The sequence below is a fragment of the Silene latifolia genome, chromosome X (genome assembly GCF_048544455.1).
Source record: "Silene latifolia isolate original U9 population chromosome X, ASM4854445v1, whole genome shotgun sequence".
NCBI lineage: Eukaryota > Viridiplantae > Streptophyta > Magnoliopsida > Caryophyllales > Caryophyllaceae > Silene > Silene latifolia.
Genome location: NC_133537.1, coordinates 263,050,614 through 263,070,916, shown reverse-complemented (window position 1 = coordinate 263,070,916; position 20,303 = coordinate 263,050,614). Strand labels below are relative to the sequence as shown.

The following is a 20,303-nucleotide window of genomic DNA, read 5'->3' as shown; positions in this document are numbered from 1 at the left end:
AATTGAACAAATTTTATCATAAGAGAGAAAATGACATCTTATTATAATGTGATTAAATAAGATTTTATTTAGTAATTTAAGAAGTTATATTACTAAAATTAATCGGTGTTTGCGAAACACGCGAGATGAGAATGATAAGTTAGTTATAATTACAAGATGTTGTGAATTATACTAACTAGTATTTAAATGACCATTTTATGAGAAAGTAATTTTGAATTACTAGTCAATTTGTTAAATGTGATTTAATTAATTTGTAAATGATATTTAATTTGTTAAATATGCATTTTAAATTAAAACATGACATAAGACATGTCACATGTCACATGACATACAATTTTACAATTGACAAAAATAAAATGGACTCCATATTACACATCAAAACCGAAAATTGATGGACAATTTTAGAAGTTTTGTCTTATTCATTTGTTTATGACACTTGATAGTGACTTGACCATGACAAAGCCTTACACTAATTTGTCTTATGAAGACAAAAAGGAAAAAGAAAAATGGTCCTAAAACCACAGACCCACCGGTTTTTGGAGAGGATTTAGAGAGATTTTTCTCAATTATTCATTCTCTTATGTTTTATGAAAACAACTACACTCTCTCTCTTGTTATTCATAAAAATCATTTTTATGAATCTAATTTGTACAAATCAATCACTAATAATACTAGTAGTAGTATATGAGTATTAGTAATCGATTTTAAGGTAAACCACATTACAAATATCTAGTACATATTATTTTGTGGGATTATGGGATAGTTTTGGGTGCTACTTATTGGAGGGCTTCTATTTTGAAGTCATGGATGATCATCCTAATTTATTTTCTAGCTCAAGAACAAATGAAGGTAGGAGACCTTTATTTGTGCCCATTTGGCCGAATTTGTGATGGTGAGAAAACGATTTTCTTATCTCTTCTTATTTAGTTTGCATGCATAAGATCTAGGTTTAATTTTATGACTAAATTAAAATGTCACATATATGAATATGTTAAATAATAAGATTATTAATTTCTAACAAGCGGTATCATGAGCCTTAGGTTGTTTGCATGCAAATCGGTTATTGTTTTTCCGAGTAATACGATTAACAAATAAAACTTATAAATTTGTGTTTATTATGATATATCACGAAATTTATTATGCATGTTAAAGTTTCTGGTCCTAAAATGGTTTTAGGATATTTTGGTTTATTTATGGATTTTATTGTTCATTTTTATTAATAATGGCATTAAAATGTGATTTTAATGATTAAAATGTCATATTTGGACTAAAAATAGCTAAACTTTGATTTTTCCAGTGGGTTTTGGATATGTTTTCACATATATTATATACTGATGGCCTGTAAATTGTCATAACAATATGAGTTGTTATGCTCGAAATATGGATTTTTCAAGTTAAAATCGTATTTAAATGGAAAAATAGATTAATATGAGTTATATTTTGAATATGGTCATGGAAATTTAGTATGTTGTCACATTCAATTTTACAAGATGTGTGTAAAATATTTGGCTATAATGAAGTCTTTATGCATGATTTATGAATTTTTGATGAAAAATCACATAAATAGTGACTTTAATTAGTAAAAATGCTAAAACATACTTCATGACGTAGGAAAAACGTTAAATGTTGCATTTTATCATATATTTCGGATCTAAAAGTGAAAAGTTGATAAAAAGTATTTTTCTCATATGTTTATGGTAATAATTGATAAATCCGATAAACCGCAACATTGTTTTTCTCTATAAATTTTCGAAATTTTAACCTATGTTTTTGAGCATTATGAGTGTCATGGTATTTTTCCAGAATGTTCATGAGTTTAAATTTCAAATTTTGAAATTATTTGAAATTTTTATGATTTAATTTGAAGTTTATGGCAAAATTTTGTATTTTGAGTCCATTTATGAACAATATTAAGAAATATAAGTTAATTATTGTCAAATGTTAGTGAAGACTAATTTTGAGTCCTAAGATGGTTAGGGTAATTAACTTGTACATAAATATGAATTTATGTAATTATTGTGATTTTAAAAGGTTAAATCACGCAAATCCGTAAAAACTGATTAATATACGATATTGGCTCCTTAAAGGCGATTTAGCATAAAATTGGGCATGTTCATACATATTATAATGCTGCATTTTATTTATGATTGTCATATTTTTAATTTTATGTAATTTTTGATTTATGTAATTTTACTTAGTATGACCTTAGTTTTAATTGATATTACCCGAAATGTATGGGAATATCGATTCGGTTATAATTTATTGTGATCTTGTATCACCGTTTTGTAATTTAATTGATTTATTTTATTTTAATTACAAATGTATAATAGGAAATTATGTAATTTATTATGTGATTTATTTATTCCGGAGTTCCTTGAAGACGGTGCCACTCGAGAAGGCGATCCATTAAAGAAAGTATTGCCTTGAAATGCGTGCCAAGACTTAAGTTCAAGACCAAAGGAGTTGGTTTCCGAATTTGTAAAAGTTTATTAGATTTACTATTTTATGAAGGCCAAACTAGGATTTTATTTTTATGCTTTGCATTTTATTTATATGTTGCATGCATCGCTAAATCGCCATAACTAAAACATGCATTGTCATTTTTATTGAGTTTATCGAGCGTGTCAATTACAATGATCGTAGATCACCGCTTTAATTCACTTAAAACGTGATAGATAATAAATTGACATGACCTCTCGCTAAAACAAACAATTGAGACTTAGCCTTACCAAAAAGTAGAAACCATGAAAACCTATTTCGTGAGGGAGTGCACTCGGCCACACCGGGGTACAAACCTTGTTACGTAGGAGAAGTGGGTGATAAATGTCTATCCACCGAATTCATGTTGATGAGTGATTTATCGGCCACACCGTGCCCAAATTAATGTGGGTTAGGATCATGGACACATTTATTCGAAATTTGGATTGAGCTCAACGGAAGTATTCGTGACCGTAGTCGCATGTGTTCCGGGCTAAAGATAAATATTAATGTAATTTTATCGACCAAGAGTTCTAAAAGTAGAATCGATTAAAGAGTTAATCCACCGAGTTATATTGATAAGGGTTTCATCGGCCACACCGTGCCCAAGTTAATATGAATTTGGATCTTGGAATCATTTATCATAGTTGGGTAGAGGTCACTATGTAAATGCTTTACTTGTTATTTACAAGTATTAATAAAACGATAGATGTTGAGTTTTCCACTATTCCGTTATCATATTGTTCTATTTTTTTTTACCGCAATTCATATACGATATCATTTCGATTTTGATTCAAATCTCCATTAAAACATCGTAACTAAAGACAAATATGAATTTTCTTCTAAAACCTCGAATTATCCATTGTAAGGATCTCTTGTGAAGAGTATAGATGGAAGTTATTTGTGATCAAAAGGGTTTTTGATTCTTGACTAACATATATACTTACAATTGTTTCTCATATGCTTAATTAAGTTAAGTACTTTGAAACGTTAAATCATTTTGGTAACTAGATTTGTTGGAAATAAAAAATGACCAAAATACCGCAACCACTTCAATGAAAGTTTTAAGACTAAACGAACGAATAAAGAGTAGTCTTCATGAAATTAAATTTTGCTTCTCTAAGCAAAGACTCATTGAAATGAGTGGGAGCATTCTCTTAAACCGTTAAGAAAAGGATAAGGTTCTAAGAAGTAAAATTAGAATGGAATTGATACAAGGTAATGTTAAAAGTAACGTTATTGAGAATAGCAATACTAAACCTATCAATCCCGACCGATAAAGTTTCCATTGTCTTAATTGTTGGACGCTAGAAAGGAAGCTACCCCAAATTATTGAAGAATCAACAAGTTAGTTGTGGGACATCTAATGGGACCTTCTTCTTTAAATGTTTAATTGATTGACATAAATTTTGCTAATACTACCTCGTCAATATTAGAAACCGATGGTGGTTTTCATCATTGTATTTGATACATAGAATGATTAAAATACGACGACTAGCAACAATGATATTGAGAGATAAAGTAATTGTGTACTCAATCTAGTTTTTGGATTTAAAGTTGTACTTAATTGTGACTATTAAGTGCATAAACTCTAAATAAGAATATAAACTTGTTAAGATACAAAAGAGGTTTCACTTTTGTGACCCTATGCACCATAATTTAATGTATGGCTAGCCCATTATCAAGGTGATTATATTCTAAACCAAACTAGAATGACACATCATGTAGATGATGTAAGACTCAAATTGGTAACCCAGGATTAAACCTTAAATTCTGGAATGATGAACGCAAAGAGTTATCGAGTACTCTTGAAACCATTAGATTGTTAATCTTATGGTATATGCGTATCTTGTATTCAAAACAAGATGTCTCGTGCCTTTTGGTTGAAAAGGAGATCGAGGTTGTAAATAATTGATCCAAAATAGGTTGATCATTTTCTTTTACCAACGATTTAAGTTGACGCTAATATGTTCACTTAATAAGGTAAATAGAGAAATCTTTGAAGAAGTTCAAAGAGTTCAAAGAATCACGATTTAGTCGTGATGGGATTATCAAAGTGAAGACTTTGATATAAGCCAAAGGAAATATGATATAGTATCACAAATTAATCTCTGTTAGCACGCATTATGGGATAATGTGTGGTTGGATAAAGAAATCAAACGCTATTCGATATGGTTTGGACTTCAATTAAGTTACTTTGAGTTACTTGATCCTTTTGGGGATTTTATCATTTTGTCTAAATTATTTTTCCACTAAATCTAAAACGAATCATATGAAATATGAAATGGTAGGGTACCATGTTTGTAAGTTTTCAAAAGAAACAAATGCTCATTTTTCCTTATTATAATCACGAGTACAACGGGTTTGTGGCTCGTGAAGCTGTCTTTCAAAAATACAAGTTTATTTCTAGAAGACAGAGTGGGAGAAATTATTCAAGAGCCACAAAGAATGTTATGTCGCGAGAAACTGGTCTTTCTTGGCTACATGAGACGTTTTGTGTAAGACGTTGTTTCTTAAAAACCTAGGAGGTTAAAGTCATCACTTGTTGAAGAGATGAATTAGTGTTACTTTTAGAAAGTAAAGAGCTTGCAACTTACGAAGAAATTGTTTGATTCAAGTTGATTACTTCTGGAAAGTAATGAACATATGACTTACTTGAGAGTGTTTAAGTCACAACTCAATACAAGGCTTAGAGCCATGAAAATCCGAAATTAATTCCAAGTGAATTGTTAGATATCAAAGCTTGATTGGTGGCAAAGGGTTTTGCACTAGTTGAAATGCTTAAGTCTATTTGGATATTCTTAGGGATTGTGTTTCATTATGATGATATACATATAGCAAGTAAATCTAAAACCCACTTCTTCAATTAGAAAGAATGTATTCAATACATGTCTTGAGTTTTGTAGATTCTTGCCATCCTAAGATAATGAACAACTTAAGAGATTGTCTTAAGTAGGACATTAATGAGTTGGAATCAATGTTTTGATCATGTTATAAAACTTTTCTCGATAGGTCGAGAAGTTGTGTTTATACATAAAGTTTAGTGGGAGTTACGGAAATTTTAATTAGTCAAATATGTGGATGACATATTGACCATTGGGAATGATTTAAGACTTTTGGAGTATTATAATACAAGTTTAATACCCGGATTTATGGAGATAAATCCACATGATATTAGCGTTAAATATGAAGTCTTATGTTGATAAGATTCATGACTAGTTCAATCAAGTTGAACATATTTGATTGATTCCATTTGTTTCCACTGCCGAATCAATTAAATAGGAAATGATGTGTGACACTTCATATACTTTAAGTATGATGAATTGTTTCAAACCGAATTTAAGTAATAGTTACCAAGTAAGCCATAAAGATTACCCTTAAGTGCTTGCAGAAGCATTGAGGATGTAAAGCAAAGTGTCTTTGATGCAATTTTGTGTAAGGGTGTTACACAAATGACAATTGACAATTGAGATTGCGCATGGTTTCCGACAAAACCATAATCAAAACACTTTAGGATGGTTAAGATACCATTGTGGCTATGTTATTTAAGAAATAGATTTGCTAGAATCGTTCTACGCAATAAAGAACAATGAGAGATATTTACAAACGGAAATTGAGTACACTTGCAATCATGAGATGTGCAAGAAGGATGAAATCTTATTATAATGTGATTAAATAAGATTTTATTTAGTAATTTAAGAAGTTATATTACTAAAAATAATCAGTGTTTGCGAAACACGCGAGATGAGAATGATAAGTTAGTTATAATTACAAGATGTTGTGAATTATACTAACTAGTATTTAAATGACCATTTTATGAGAAAGTAATTTTGAATTACTAGTCAATTTGTTAAATGTGATTTATTTAATTTGTAAATGATATTTAATTTGTTAAATATGCATTTTAAATTAAAACATGACATAAGACATGTCACATGTCATATGACATATAATTGTACAATTGACAAAAATAAAATGGACTCCATATTACACATCAAAACCGAAAATTGATGGACAATTTTAGAAGTTTTGTCTTATTCATTTGTCTATGACACTTGATAGTGACTTGACCATGACAAAGCCTTACACTAATTTGTCTTGTGAAGACAAAAAGGAAAAAGAAAAATGGTCCTAAAACCACATAAACCCACCGGCTTTTGGAGAGGATTTAGAGAGATTTTTCTCAATTATTCATTCTCTTATGTTTTATGAAAACCACTACACTCTCTCTTGTTCTTCATAAAAATCATTTTTATGAATCTAATTTGTACAAATCAATCACTAATAATACTAGTAGTAGTATATGAGTATTAGTAATCGATTTTCAGGTAAACCACATTACAAATATCTAGTACATATTATTTTGTGGGATTATGGGATAGTCTTGGGCGCTACTTATTGGAGGGCTTCTATTTTGAAGTCATGGATGATCATCCTAATTTATTTTCTAGCTCAAGAACAAATGAAGGTAGGAGACCTTTATTTGTGCCCATTTGGCCGAATTTGTGATGGTGAGAAAACGATTTTCTTATCTCTTCTTATTTAGTTTGCATGCATAAGATCTAGGTTTAATTTTATGACTAAATTAAAATGTCACATATATGAATATGTTAAATAATGAGATTATTAATTTCTAACACAAATATCAGGACTGATGCCCTGGATATCATCCAATGAATAACCCATCGCTTTCTTGTTTTTCTTACGTGTAGATACCTCATTTCTGCACCTCACGCAAACCACCCGGTGATGATTGGGCCGCATGTTTGGTATATGGAACGATTTGTGACAGTTCATAAGTTTATCGTCAAGTGGTCGCTCAAACACTCGTGTCTACCTCTTAATTGTCATCTACGTGCCGATACGGTCGTTTTGGCAGTAATTAGAGTACATTTGGAGTTCGGGTCAAAACTGTCTTCATTTTCTAATAGCCGAGTCAGAATGTTCTGGAATGTTCCGGATATTTCTATTCCATATTGTCCAGTCTTTTGATCATTGATATAATATCTCCTGTAATATTCACACAAATGATGTGACCATAATTAGAGCATATTTAGTCCCCGAATTAGCCTTGTTCCCATGCTTTTTAGTGCATATTTGGGTCATTTATTGTCTTTAGTCCTTTGTTTTGCATATTCTTTGAGGTTTTGTGTCCTTGGTAGGAAAGGAGTGCAAACCTCGCATTTTCATGGCAAAATAGAGCTAAATTGATTGAATTCAATGACCAAGCATCAAAGAGAAGACAAGATTAGAAGGCCTTTGTACATACTATAGTAGATGGGCAATGATGAGAAAAGATCCTTGCATCCCCGAGGAAATCCTCAAGGATTCTATGAAGAAAAAGGAAGAAAAGAAGAAAGAAAATAGCTGTAAGACAATCCGAGCGGATTGTCCACAAGACGCCCGTCCAAGAGGGGCAATCCGAGCGTCTTCCCCCAGTGGACGCCCGTCCAAAACACCCCTAATCCGCTCGTCTTCCCCAGCTGGACGCCCGTCCAGAATCACCAGAATTCGCCCGTCCCGTGCCCTGGACGCCCGGATTGTATGTCAGCCATTTCGTCTTCTACAAGCTTCAAGGAAGGATGCGCATATTTTTCTAAGACCGGCGAAAAGGAGACCGGAGTCTCCCTAGAGACCGACGATTCCTCAAGGACTTAATCGTCATTTAAGCTCTTAGTAAACCCTAATCTATGTAACTAATCCCCACTATAAATACCCCATTAGTCTAATTAGATTAGCATGTTCTTCTTAGCAATCTTTAGTGTAGTTAATATCAATCAAATCTCTCTTTAATCTTGTAATCAACATTTAATCAAGTTTTAATACAAGTTTCATTTCCTTAAATCTCTCTCTTGTTCATCCTTTGTTTTGGGTAATTGAAGATTATTTGGGTTATTATTGGGAGATTGACAACCTTCCAATTAATCATCAAGTTCTTCTATTATTCTTTTGCTTTATTATTGGAATCATTAGTAGGTATAATTATCTTAATTCCTTTTTAATTATTGTTAATTATCTTCATTTAATCATCATGTTTCACTTTGTTGGTATGATTGACAACCTTGCTAGCATGTTCAACATGATAATGAGTGAGTAGTTTCCTTAGCTAGGGTTAATGGGTAATTAGGGGAAACCAACATGGGGGATGATTCATGCTTAAATTAATATGTTTTCATAGTTTATTTGCTTGCTTGTTGTGATCTAAACTTATGCACATGTTATGTTTGATGAAATGCGAGCCTATGAATCCTTGCATTTTTTACCCATCACCTATCTTTTCAATGAGACTTGTAAGACATAAACCAACTCGAGTCTCATTAGACCATGCATATAGTTGAGTAGGGAAGATTAAGTCGACTTGTAGGTGTTGTACAATCTAATCGATTCGGCTCCGGGACCCAAACTTTCCTAGGATTGTAAGATATAAACCAACTCGATCCATCACAACAATAATTGCTTGCTTATAATTTGAGAATATGTTTGTATGATCAATTCCCATGAATCCCCTATGACCCCATGACACCCTAGTGCCTTTTATCAATTGTTTACATCCCTTTTTAATCATATTGCTTGTTTACTTTCATTGTTATTTAGTTTAGTGATCTTCTACTTCAAACCCCAAATTGTGACACCCCTAGACACCACTAGTTGCAAATGAAAATCTCATCTCAATTCCCGTCCCTTGGGATCCGACCTTTACTTGCCTCTTTACTAATTGTAGAGTTGTCTGTGAAGTTATAAATTGTGTTTTGGTCTAGGTGCTCCTAACGACAAGTACCGAAAACTAAACCTCCTCGAGAGTCCGACAAAAAATGGCGCCGTTGCCGGGGACGGTGTTAACTTGATTTAGATTTTCTTATATTGTTATTAGTTGTGTCTTTCTTTGCCTTGGGGAAGTAAAACTCCTCAAGGTTTGTTCTAATTATTTTCGAGTTGTTTGATATCTTGCATGTCTAGAAGATCACAAGGTAACTTGTTACCCTTTGATCACGAAATTGAAAGGACTTTGACAAACAATAGAAGACTTGCTAGGAGAACTTTGAGAGGTATTGGTGAGGTTGTAGATATTCAACCAAACACTATTGAGTTCATCAACCCTTTTGCAAGAGAAGGTGAGGAGAACGCAACACAAAATCCAGCACAAAATCAACCCATAATGCCTAAATTTTCATCACATTCCGTACCAACCGAGGAGAACCTACCTAATGGTACTCCCACACCACAACACTTAACCGGAAACTTCATTGCCAAATCCGCATTTATCCAATTAGTCGAAAGAAGCCAATTTGGGGGGATGCTTAGTGAAGACCCTCACTCTCACATGGAGACTTTTTGCGACTATTGTGATGCAATTTCTCAAACCGGTGTAACTCAAGACCAAATTCGATGGGTCTTATTTCCTTTTACTCTAATTGGCACCGCAAAACAATGGTTGAAAGGCCTTGATAAAGCTACTCTCGGAATTGATTCTTGGAAGAAATTGGCTCTAGCTTTCTACAAAAAGTTCTATCCACCGGAAAAGACTAACATGCTAAGAGCTCAAATTACGGGCTTTAAGCAAAGAGATGAAGAATCTTTGTATGAAGCTTGGGAGCGATTCAAGGTAATTTGCCGCTCATGTCCTCATCATGGACTTAGCGAGTGGTTCTTGGTACAACAATTTTGGAACGGTCTTTATGAAGACTCAAGAAACATTCTCAACATGGGATAAAATGGAATGTTCACCGAAGTTAATGACAATCAAACTTGGAACAAGATTGAGGAAATGGCGGTCCATAATTCACAATATAGTAGACCTCGCAAGGCTACTAGAGGAGGAAAGCATGAAGTGGACTCTATTACTCAATTGGGTGCTCAACTTAGTGCTCACATTGATACCATCAATTTGAAGTTCGAAAAAGCTATGGCTAGACTTGAAGAAGCCTCAAAATCACCAAAGCATCATGTTAATGCCATGACTGCATCTTCATCAATCCCAAGTGGGATATGTGAGAATTGTGGAACTTTGGGACATGACCAAAGTGAATGTAGCGGAACAAATGAACAAGTGAATGCTTTTCAAGCATACAAGAGTGGTACCCCTTATTCCAACTATTACAATGAAAACACCAAATTCCACCCAAATCTCTCATACAAAAGCCAAAATGTTCAAAACTCTCAACCAACATACACTCCACCTCCCATGAGAAACCAAAATCAAAGACCCTTTTACAACCAAAACCAAGGCTACCAAAATCAAACTCCATACAATCAACAAAATGACCAAGGTTTTGATGTTCAAAAGCGGTCCTCCAAATGCAAAAGAATCAGAGTTTTTCACTCAAATGCAAAAGGATAGTCAAGCAAAGGAAATCACCATCAACAACATCCTAGCCCACACCAAAATGTTGGAAACCCAATTGACTCAACTAGCATCTTCAAGCTCACAAAGACAAAAGGGGAAATTACCACCTCAAAGTAATCCCCCAAGACATGAAACGGTTAGTGCCATTCACTTGAGAAGTGGTACAAGGTATGAAGCACCGAAGAAGCAAGTTGAGGATGAAGTTGTGGAAGCTAGTGACAAAGAAGAAATTGTGCAAAACTCTAAGAGTGGAGAACCATCAAAAGAAGAAGTTTCGAAGAAAAATGAAGACAAGGCCAAGGAGAAGGAGCCCATTGTGATTAGACTTCCTTTTCCGAGTCGTCAAGCCAAGCCCAAATTTGATGTCCAACTTGGGAAATTTATGGAAATTGTGAAGAATTTGGAAGTCTCGATTCCTTTTATGGAATTAATCAATCACGTGCCGGCCTATGCAAAGTACATGAAAGACATCCTTACGAAGAAGAAGTCGATCCGGAAGCTTCAGACTATCGCCTTCACTAAGGTGAGTAGTGCAATACTTCAAGGAAGTTCACCTCCAAAACTTAAAGATCCGGGAAGCTTCTCAATACCGTGTACCATTGGCGACACCACGATCAACAAAGTCTTATGTGATCTAGGGGTTAGTGTGAGTGTTATGCCGTACTCGGTGAGTAAAAGGTTAGGGATGGGAGAGCTTAAATGCACCAATATCACACTCCAAATGGCCGATAGATCGACGAAGACACCATTGGGGATATGGGAAGATGTTCCCGTAAGAGTTGGGAAATTTTTCATCCCGGTGGACTTTGTCATTGTTGACATGGAAGTAGACTCCAATATTCCAATCATTCTAGGTAGACCTTTCTTATACACCGAGGGTGCGGTGATTGATGTGAAGCATGGAGAGCTCACTCTAGAAGTGGGAGATGAGAGCATAACTTTCAATCTTGATAAGACCATGAGAGCTCCCCGTTTGCATGAACCATGTTTTATGGTTGATCATTATAGCCGGAAGGATGATAGGAAGAAGTCGGAATTCCAATGGAAGAAGAAAATCGATGATTCTCCATTCAAAGAGCAAGGAAATTATAACAAAGAGAGCTTGAAAAGCTCACCAAAGTCAAGCAATGAAGAAGAGGGCCTCATTGGCCAAGACAAGAAAGTGGGAGAGTCTATCAACTCAAGATATCTTTAGTGATCAAGTAGATGAAGTTTGTGGTCTTTGGGACGATGAGTTTGAAGGGATTTTCAATCCCTACATTGGTAATGCTATCGATAAAGACCAACATGAAGGACAACAAGGGCAAAGATCTATTGAAGATCTTTATCATGATAATGAACAAGCTTTTGACTACTTCTTTAAGGTGTTGAGCAATATCAACAACACCTTGGACATGCCCCCATGACATCTCACTAAGGATGAGAGTTGGGTGGAGTCCTCTCCAAACCACCATTTGTAAATATTTCTAACTTCCTAACTTGCATTTTAATTCTTACATTGCATTTTTGTCATTTTTGGATTTTTTATGCTTTGATCAAGATATTTATCATTTTTGAGAGAAGTGAGGGAGGGACTAATGATTTTATTGATGTGTAGTGCTTTAGCTTAGTGTGGGGATAGCAATTGCCTAGGCTATTCATGCCTTAGTAGTGCCCCTACAATGAAGAACACGGGATTCGAAGAATGAAAATGACACGGGATATGCAAGTGCACGGATGGAACTGAATCCGGGTAGACTAGGAGGACTCCGAGCGTCTTTAAGGGGAATCCGCTCGTCGTTTGGGAAGCCGAGCGTCTATGACTGAAACCGTCCGTCCAAATAAGCTGCAAAATTGAAATTTTGGGACTGTTAGATAATCCGAGCGTCCCAGCAGAGAAGACGCTCGTCTGAAAGAATCCGCTCGTCTTTGCAAGAAGACGCCCGTCTTTTTGCCAGTGCAAAATAAGAAAAGTTCCTGTAACAGAATCCGCTCGTCTTTAAGGGAATCCGCTCGTCCTGAATTGCAGAAATCCGCTCGTCTTCACTAAAAGACGCTCGTCTTTAGGCGAGATTTCCTGAACCCAGATTAAGCAGAATCCGAGCGTCCCGAAGGGAATCCGCTCGTCTTCCCCCTACAGTTTGAAGATTTCGGGTGTTTTTAAATACCCCTTCCCTCATTCATTCATTCATTCATACATTCAAAACACTACCCATAAACCCCAAAACCCTCATCCTCTCCATCACCAAAACAAGATTTCCTCAACCAAATTCAACAAAATCAAATCCAAACTTCCTTACAACAACAATTAATCACTCCTTTTCCAACAATAATCAATCCAAGCACCAAAATCTTCAACCTTTGAGTCAATTTTTGAAATACAAAGGCAAATCCTTTCATCTTAAAATCGATTTGGGTATAATTGGAAATTGAAGATTTTCAATCTTTTCTTGGTATAATCATCAATGGCAAGAACAAAAGGGTCAACAAAGGCACTCAAGGCAAAGGCGCTCTGAAAAAGGAAACAATGCCTTCAAGCAAAGAAGGCTTCAATGGCTATGGTGGTTGCTAGTGCAAACTTGGAAGTTCAACAACAACAAAATCCTCCCTTGGAAGCAACAACAACAACAACTCCGGAAATTGCTCAATTATCAAACTATCCGGAGGTAATTTTCATTTCTAACTCCCATAGGGATACATTTGCCAAGTATGCTAAGAAAGCCATTCTACCCACCAAATTCATATGTGAAGATGCCTTGAACAAATTAGGTGTCCTTGAGCAAACAAAAGCCTTCTTTGAAGCCATGGGGTTGGGAAAATTGTTCACTACAAGAGAATTGACATACCCCTCCCTTACCTTGGAATTCTTGAGTTCATTGAAAGTGACTAAGGTAGAGACTAGATAATATATTGAGTTTCGCCTTGCCAATGTGAATAGGCGCATCACCTTTGATGTTTTGAGTAAAGCATTAGGTCTTAGTGATACACCTCGTTATCATAAGAAGCCCGAAAAATATGACCCCGCTCCTCTTTGGGAGGCGATTTCCGGGAAGAAATTTGAGAACTTTCATGCTTGTCGCGCTCTATTAGTCCACCATCCGGGCATTAGAGTGTGGCACAAAGTCATCGGAAATACTATAATTGCAAGAAAATACACTAATCACTTTACAAAGCTCGATTTTGTTCTACTTGAGTCGGCCTTAAATGTTGGAAGGGAATTCACCAAGCCTTACAATGCTCTAAGGCTTTTGGTGGAAAGATGGCTCAATATTGATTGTGGTAAGGAAGACACCACTTTTATCGTAAATGGAGATCTAGTTACTCTCTTGGCCAAGTACTTTGATCCAAATTTCAACAAGGATAATACCTATATGGCGAAAAGAGGGGGTCATCTCATTGACATGGATGCCATGATTAACAAGTACAAGTGGGTCAAGCATAATCCTCTTGACACCAAATATGGGTGGCTCACCAATGATGCTAGATCTTTCACTTTGCCTTCCAAGATATGCCGCTTGAGTGCTCATAGAACAAACTACCTACTTCCACTCTCAAAAGGCGCCGAGTACATTATTCGTCAACAAAGGGGCGAAATTGAATAGCCCTCCTCCTCCATTGTCACACCACCCTACCCATTCAAATATCAAGAGTTTAAACCCAAAGATGTTGAAGTGGGGAATGACTACATGACTCTACTTATGCAAGAGATGCATAAACAAGCTTACAATGATCGAGTAGATGCATACTTGGCCCAATATCCACCCCTCCTTCATTTAGCTAGGCAAGGACTACTTGATCCTTCATGTCCTTTGCCTAGTTGGGCGGATAGGGAAGTCTTCTTTCCAAGCACATCTAGGGGTGAAAGACCGGGTGAAGATGGGAATGTCGATGATGAGGTTGATGATGATGAGGGTGTTGATGAAGAGGTAGATGATGAAGAAGAAGAGGCTAATGAAGATGATAAAGGAAGTGAGCAAGGAAGTGAAGAGAGAAGTGGTGATGAGTCCGCTTCTATGGAGGAAAATGATGACAATGATGATATGGTGGAGGACTAGCAAGTTTTGGAGGCTCCTACCCTCTTGAGGTTTGTCTACTTCTTTCTTTGTTTTATTTATTTTTATCTTGATCATAGTTGGAGAGTCCTAGCAACATAGAGGACTAACACCTCAGCCCCATTGAGGTGTTCTTATTTTATTGTTCCCATTTGAAAAATCCAAAATGACAATTTAGTTTCATGCATTGCATCTTGTGTGCATGAACTACCCCAATTTTAAGACATTAGAAATAATGTCTATCTCGGTTTGGGGAATTACTTGCATACGCAACGGGAGGTAATCTAAATTACGCTCTCCGTCATAAACAAAAACCAATGCATCATGTAGTGTAGATTAGTGTAGCTTGCATTTAGTATAGAATTCATGCATCATACTTGCATAATTTCCCATCATTTTGGCCATTGAGGACAATGCCCATACTAGTGTGGGGATGGGGAATTCTAACTTAACTTTTATTCAAAAACCTAAAAAATCAAAAAGTTTCGAAAAAAATCAAAAAAATCAAAAAAATTTGAAAATCCAAAAACAAGTTCATTTCCTTTGTAGTGTAGACTTGTATATATTGTTGTATATATTGTGTTTGTTTTATCCTTGTTCACATTGATCGACTACGCCACATCCGAGACATGAGGATATTGAAGACCGCATGGTATGATCTTTCCAATCTCCTTTTTCCTCTCTATGTTAATGACTATGTGGCTTTATTTTGATTGATGCGGTATAGCAATGTGAATTTAGGACTTGCATTTAGTTTATATGACATATTAGTTGGTAGAATCATTTGCATTAGGATGTTTATATGTTAGTTGCATCATGGCATGTAGTTGCATGTTAGAAAAATTTTGCGAAACCGTCTACTTGGGAAGCTTGACAAGTGTATATAGGCCATACTAGATGCTTTTTCTTCTTAAGACTTTGCTTGTTAGAATACTTGTAAAACACCCTAGGATGTGTCATGCTAGTATCCTTTGACCCATGGATTAAGGCCTAGTCAAGAGTACCTTGTGGTGTGATAACTCCTTGGCTACCGTTTATTCCAAGGTGACCCTTGAAACCATGCATCCATCATCCATGTTCTACCGCATTTTTGTCATCAAAGGGAATGGGCACAAAAAGAAATTGATTTGAGTTCAATGAAATGAAATGTGAAAGAAAGTTTGCAAACTGCATCAAATGAAAAGAGGAGCAAAAATAGACTCCTAAAAGCTTCAAATATAAGGCACCCTCACTACATATGGGGTGACTTTGAAAATGTTCAAAAAGAAATGCAAAGAAAAGTTGAAAAGTTGTCAAGTATTGAAATGCCAAACATCAAAAAGAAATGGCAAAAGAAAGTGTTCTCAAATGTCAAATGCCACAAGAAATTTGGGGGGAAAAACAAAAACAAAAGCAAACTCCCAAAATGAAACTCAAATATCTATTGATCCCTTTATCCATCGTATCCATTTTTGTGCATGGTAGAGAGGGGACGACCCTTCTTCTTGTCTAGGCAAGAGGGAGAATTCCGCGATCCTCCAGTGTTTCTAACACCATAGGGAGTCTAATCTTGACAAAAGCATTTAACGATTGAGGACAAAGGTACCCTAGCTTGACACAATTTGGAGGTGATTTATTGGTATCCTTCTACGCTTAGTAGTTTGAAGAAATTGCATCTAGGAAGGAGTGTGTACCCTTGAATTGCTTCCCTTGTAGATAATTTCCGCCACTTAGATGAGGAAAGTGGCTATTCTTTTGTAGATGCATCCATTACTTGATTTTGTGTGCTTAATGTTTGGATGTGTCGCCATTTTGGCAAGACCCACTTTGCCTTGTAAGAAGGCATCCTACCTCATGGCTGTCTTGTTGTGAGTTGAAGGGGCGGAGTGAGACCCGCTAATTGTCTCATATCGGCTATGCTATTAGGTTAGATAACAGTCCTAGTCTTTGTTACCTCTTTACTCGGGACGAGCAAAGGTTCGGTTTGGGGATATTTGATGTGACCATAATTAAAGCATATTTAGTCCCCGAATTAGCCTTGTTCCCATGCTTTTTAGTGCATATTTGGGTCATTTAATGTCTTTAGTCCTTTGTTTTGCATATTATTTGAGGTTTTGTGTCCTTGGTAGGAAAGGAGTGTAAACCTCGCATTTTCATGGCAAAATAGAGCTAAATTGATTGAATACAATGACCAAGCATCAAAGAGAAGACAAGATTAGAAGGCCTTTTTACATACTATAGTAGATGGGCAATGATGAGAAAAGATCCTTGCATCCCCGAGGAAATCCTCAAGGATTCTATGAATAAAAAGGAAGAAAAGAAGAAAGAAAATAGTTGTAAGACAATCCGAGCGGATTGTCCACAAGACGCCCGTCCAAGAGGGGCAATCCGAGCGTCTTCCCCCAGTGGACGCCCGTCCAAAACACCCCTAATCCGCCCGTCTTCCCCAGCTGGACGCCCGTCCAGAATCCGCCCGTCCCGTGCCCTGGACGCCCGGATTGTATGTCAGCCATTTCGTCTTCTACAAGCTTCAAGGAAGGATGAGCATATTTTTCTAAGACCGGTGAAAAGGAGACCGGAGTCTACCTAGAGACCGGCGATTCCTCAAGGATTTAATCGTCATTTAAGCCCTTAGTAAACCCTAATCTATGTAACTAATCCCCACTATAAATACCCCATTAGTCTAATTAGATTAGCATGTTCTTCTTAGCAATCTTTAGTGTAGTTAATATCAATTAAATCTCTCTTTAATCTTGTAATCAACATTTAATCAAGTTTTAATACAAGTTTCATTTCCTTCAATCTCTCTCTTGTTCATCCTTTGTTTTGGGTAATTGAAGATTATTTGGGTTATTATTGGGAGATTGACAACCTTCCAATCAATCATCAAGTTTTTCTATTATTCTTTTGCTTTATTATTGGAATCATTAGTAGGTATAATTCTCTTAATTCCTTTTTAATTATTGTTAATTATCTTCATTTAATCATCATGTTTCACTTTGTTGGTATGATTGACAACCTTGCTAGCATGTTCAAGATGATAATGAGTGAGTAGTTTCCTTAGCTAGGGTTAATGGGTAATTAGGGGAAACCAACATGGGGGATGATTCATGCTTAAATTAATATGTTTTCATAGTTTATTTGCTTGCTTGTTGTGATCTAAACTTATGCACATGTTATGTTTGATGAAATGCGAGCCTATGAATCCTTGCATTTTTTACCCATCACCTATCTTTTCAATGAGACTTGTAAGACATAAACCAACTCGAGTCTCAATAGACCATGCATATAGTTGAGTAGGGAAGATTAAGTCGACTTGTAGGTGTTGTACAATCTAATCGATTCGGCTCCGGGACCCAAACTTTCCTAGGATTGTAAGATATAAACCAACCAGATCCATCACAACAATAATTGCTTGCTTATAATTTGAGAATATGTTTGTATGAACAATTCCCAAGAATCCCCTATGACCCAATGACACCCTAGTGCCTTTTATCAATTGTTTACATCCCTTTTTAATCATCTTGCTTGTTTACTTTCATTGTTATTTAGTTTAGTGATCTTCTACTTCAAACCCCAAATTGTGACACCCCTAGACACCACTAGTTGCAAATGAAAATCTCATCTCTATTCCCGTCCCTTGGGATCTGACCTTTACTTGCCTCTTTACTAATTGTAGAGTTGTTTGTGAAGTTATAAATTGTGTTTTGGTCTAGGTGCTCCTAACGACAAGTACCGAAAACTAAACCTCCTCGAGAGTCCGACCAACAAAATATTAAGGAAACGAGATTAATTCGCTATTCTATAATAGAAATGCGGAAATCTTTCTTCCGCAGGAGGAAACCACTGAAGAAAGGACGCAGCAAGTGCTGCGCCTCTTCCAAGGGACGCAGTACCTGCTGCGCCTCTTCCTCAATCCTTTTCTGCGTATTTTTTCGTATCTTTTCGAGATTCACTTCCAAAGTTTCTCCGAAAACCCTACTTTCTCCGTGTGGTTAGTATAAATAGAGACCTTCGGTCTCACATATTTCTCACGCGAGTGTCCGCCCTTCTCTTCTCCCTTTGCATTCTAAGACCACGTTCTTACTTTTTGGCGTCTACGTGCTTGAACTTTCGACCACGTAAGCTTGGATCTTTCTGAATACCAGCCTCGTTTTGTATAATAGACCAATTTGACCAATTCCACATCAATCAACTTTAATTAATCTTATTCGTTTTCCTCCTAGAGGGCACTTTCGTCTACATTCGAGTCGAGCATCACTAAACGTTAACTTAGTTCATCTCGCTTCGTCAAACATGCAAGTCTGAGGGTGTAAATCCTTCCTTTGTTTACTATTATCGTAATTAATATTGTAAGATTTATGTCGAAAGTATTCTTAAAACCGATTTGTAAAACCTTGTTTAAAAACCCTTTTTACGGATTATCAGAAGACAACCGTCAAGAAAGGACGCAACAACTATTGCGCCTCTTCGAAGGGACGCAGTACCTGTTGCGCCTCTTCGTGAGGCTGCCGCAGTTCCTACTTCCTTTCTTCTTCCTTCGTCTTTTGATATTTCGATTGTTTTGTTTCGTTTTCAATTGTTCATATTTCTTTTAACCCGATAATTTGAGCATGATAATTTTAACCTGTAATTCATTAATCATCATTAATTAATTCATCTTTCAAAATCCCGACTTAAATTCCTTATAATTCATATTTGCGTGTTTTCGTCATTAAGTCAATCCAGGTTTTAGAGGTTCGATTCATCAATATTAAGTCTCTGGAATTCATCGTTGATATATTTGTATCTGTTATTTATCGTCATCATCATTGGTTTTTCGTTAATAACCTGTTTAACCTATTTAATTTAATTCATTGTTAATCTTATTATTAATCTTATAATTCATTAATATTGTATTGATTCGTTCCAATTAATTTTACCCGTGTTTTATCGCTTTTTATGACCTTGATCACATGTAAATAATCTGTTAATCACTTCTATCCGAGTCAAATAATATAATCAAGCATTAAAATCACCAATGAATATTAACGATTTGCAATTAATGCTTCACGGCCTTAACTCAACCTGAAAAATGACGCAGCGATCGCCGCGCTTCTTCAAGGGACGCAGCTCTGCTGCGCCTGTTCCGGGTTGATTTCTGTCTCTGAACTCCCATTTCTGCCTTGACTTAGTTTATTAATTACGTATTTAATTAACTATTACTCGTATTATCATCCAAATTGCTGTTCGTTTATTCATTCATTCTTTCTTTTCTAAAACCATCCGTTTTAAATATATTTTTGACATAAATCAAATTATTCCGATGTAATTATTGTAATTTTCCTTTATTGTATTTTTATTGTATTTCTTTTATTGTATTGCTTGTATGCTTTCACATGTAATTAATCCTAATTTATACCTCGACATTAATTGCATGTTAAATTACGTGTTAACCGACTTAGTTAATTCTTACATGCTAGGATTAATCT

The 20,303-nt window shown here is 35.7% G+C and overlaps 1 non-coding gene across 1 annotated transcript; it reads right to left on the bottom strand.

Moving 5' to 3' along the window:
• Positions 1-10,006: 10,006 nt before the first annotated feature.
• Positions 10,007-10,113, bottom strand: LOC141626084 (small nucleolar RNA R71). The gene has a single exon (XR_012535811.1). It is a non-coding gene; the product is annotated as a small nucleolar RNA R71 (small nucleolar RNA).
• Positions 10,114-20,303: the final 10,190 nt, after the last annotated feature.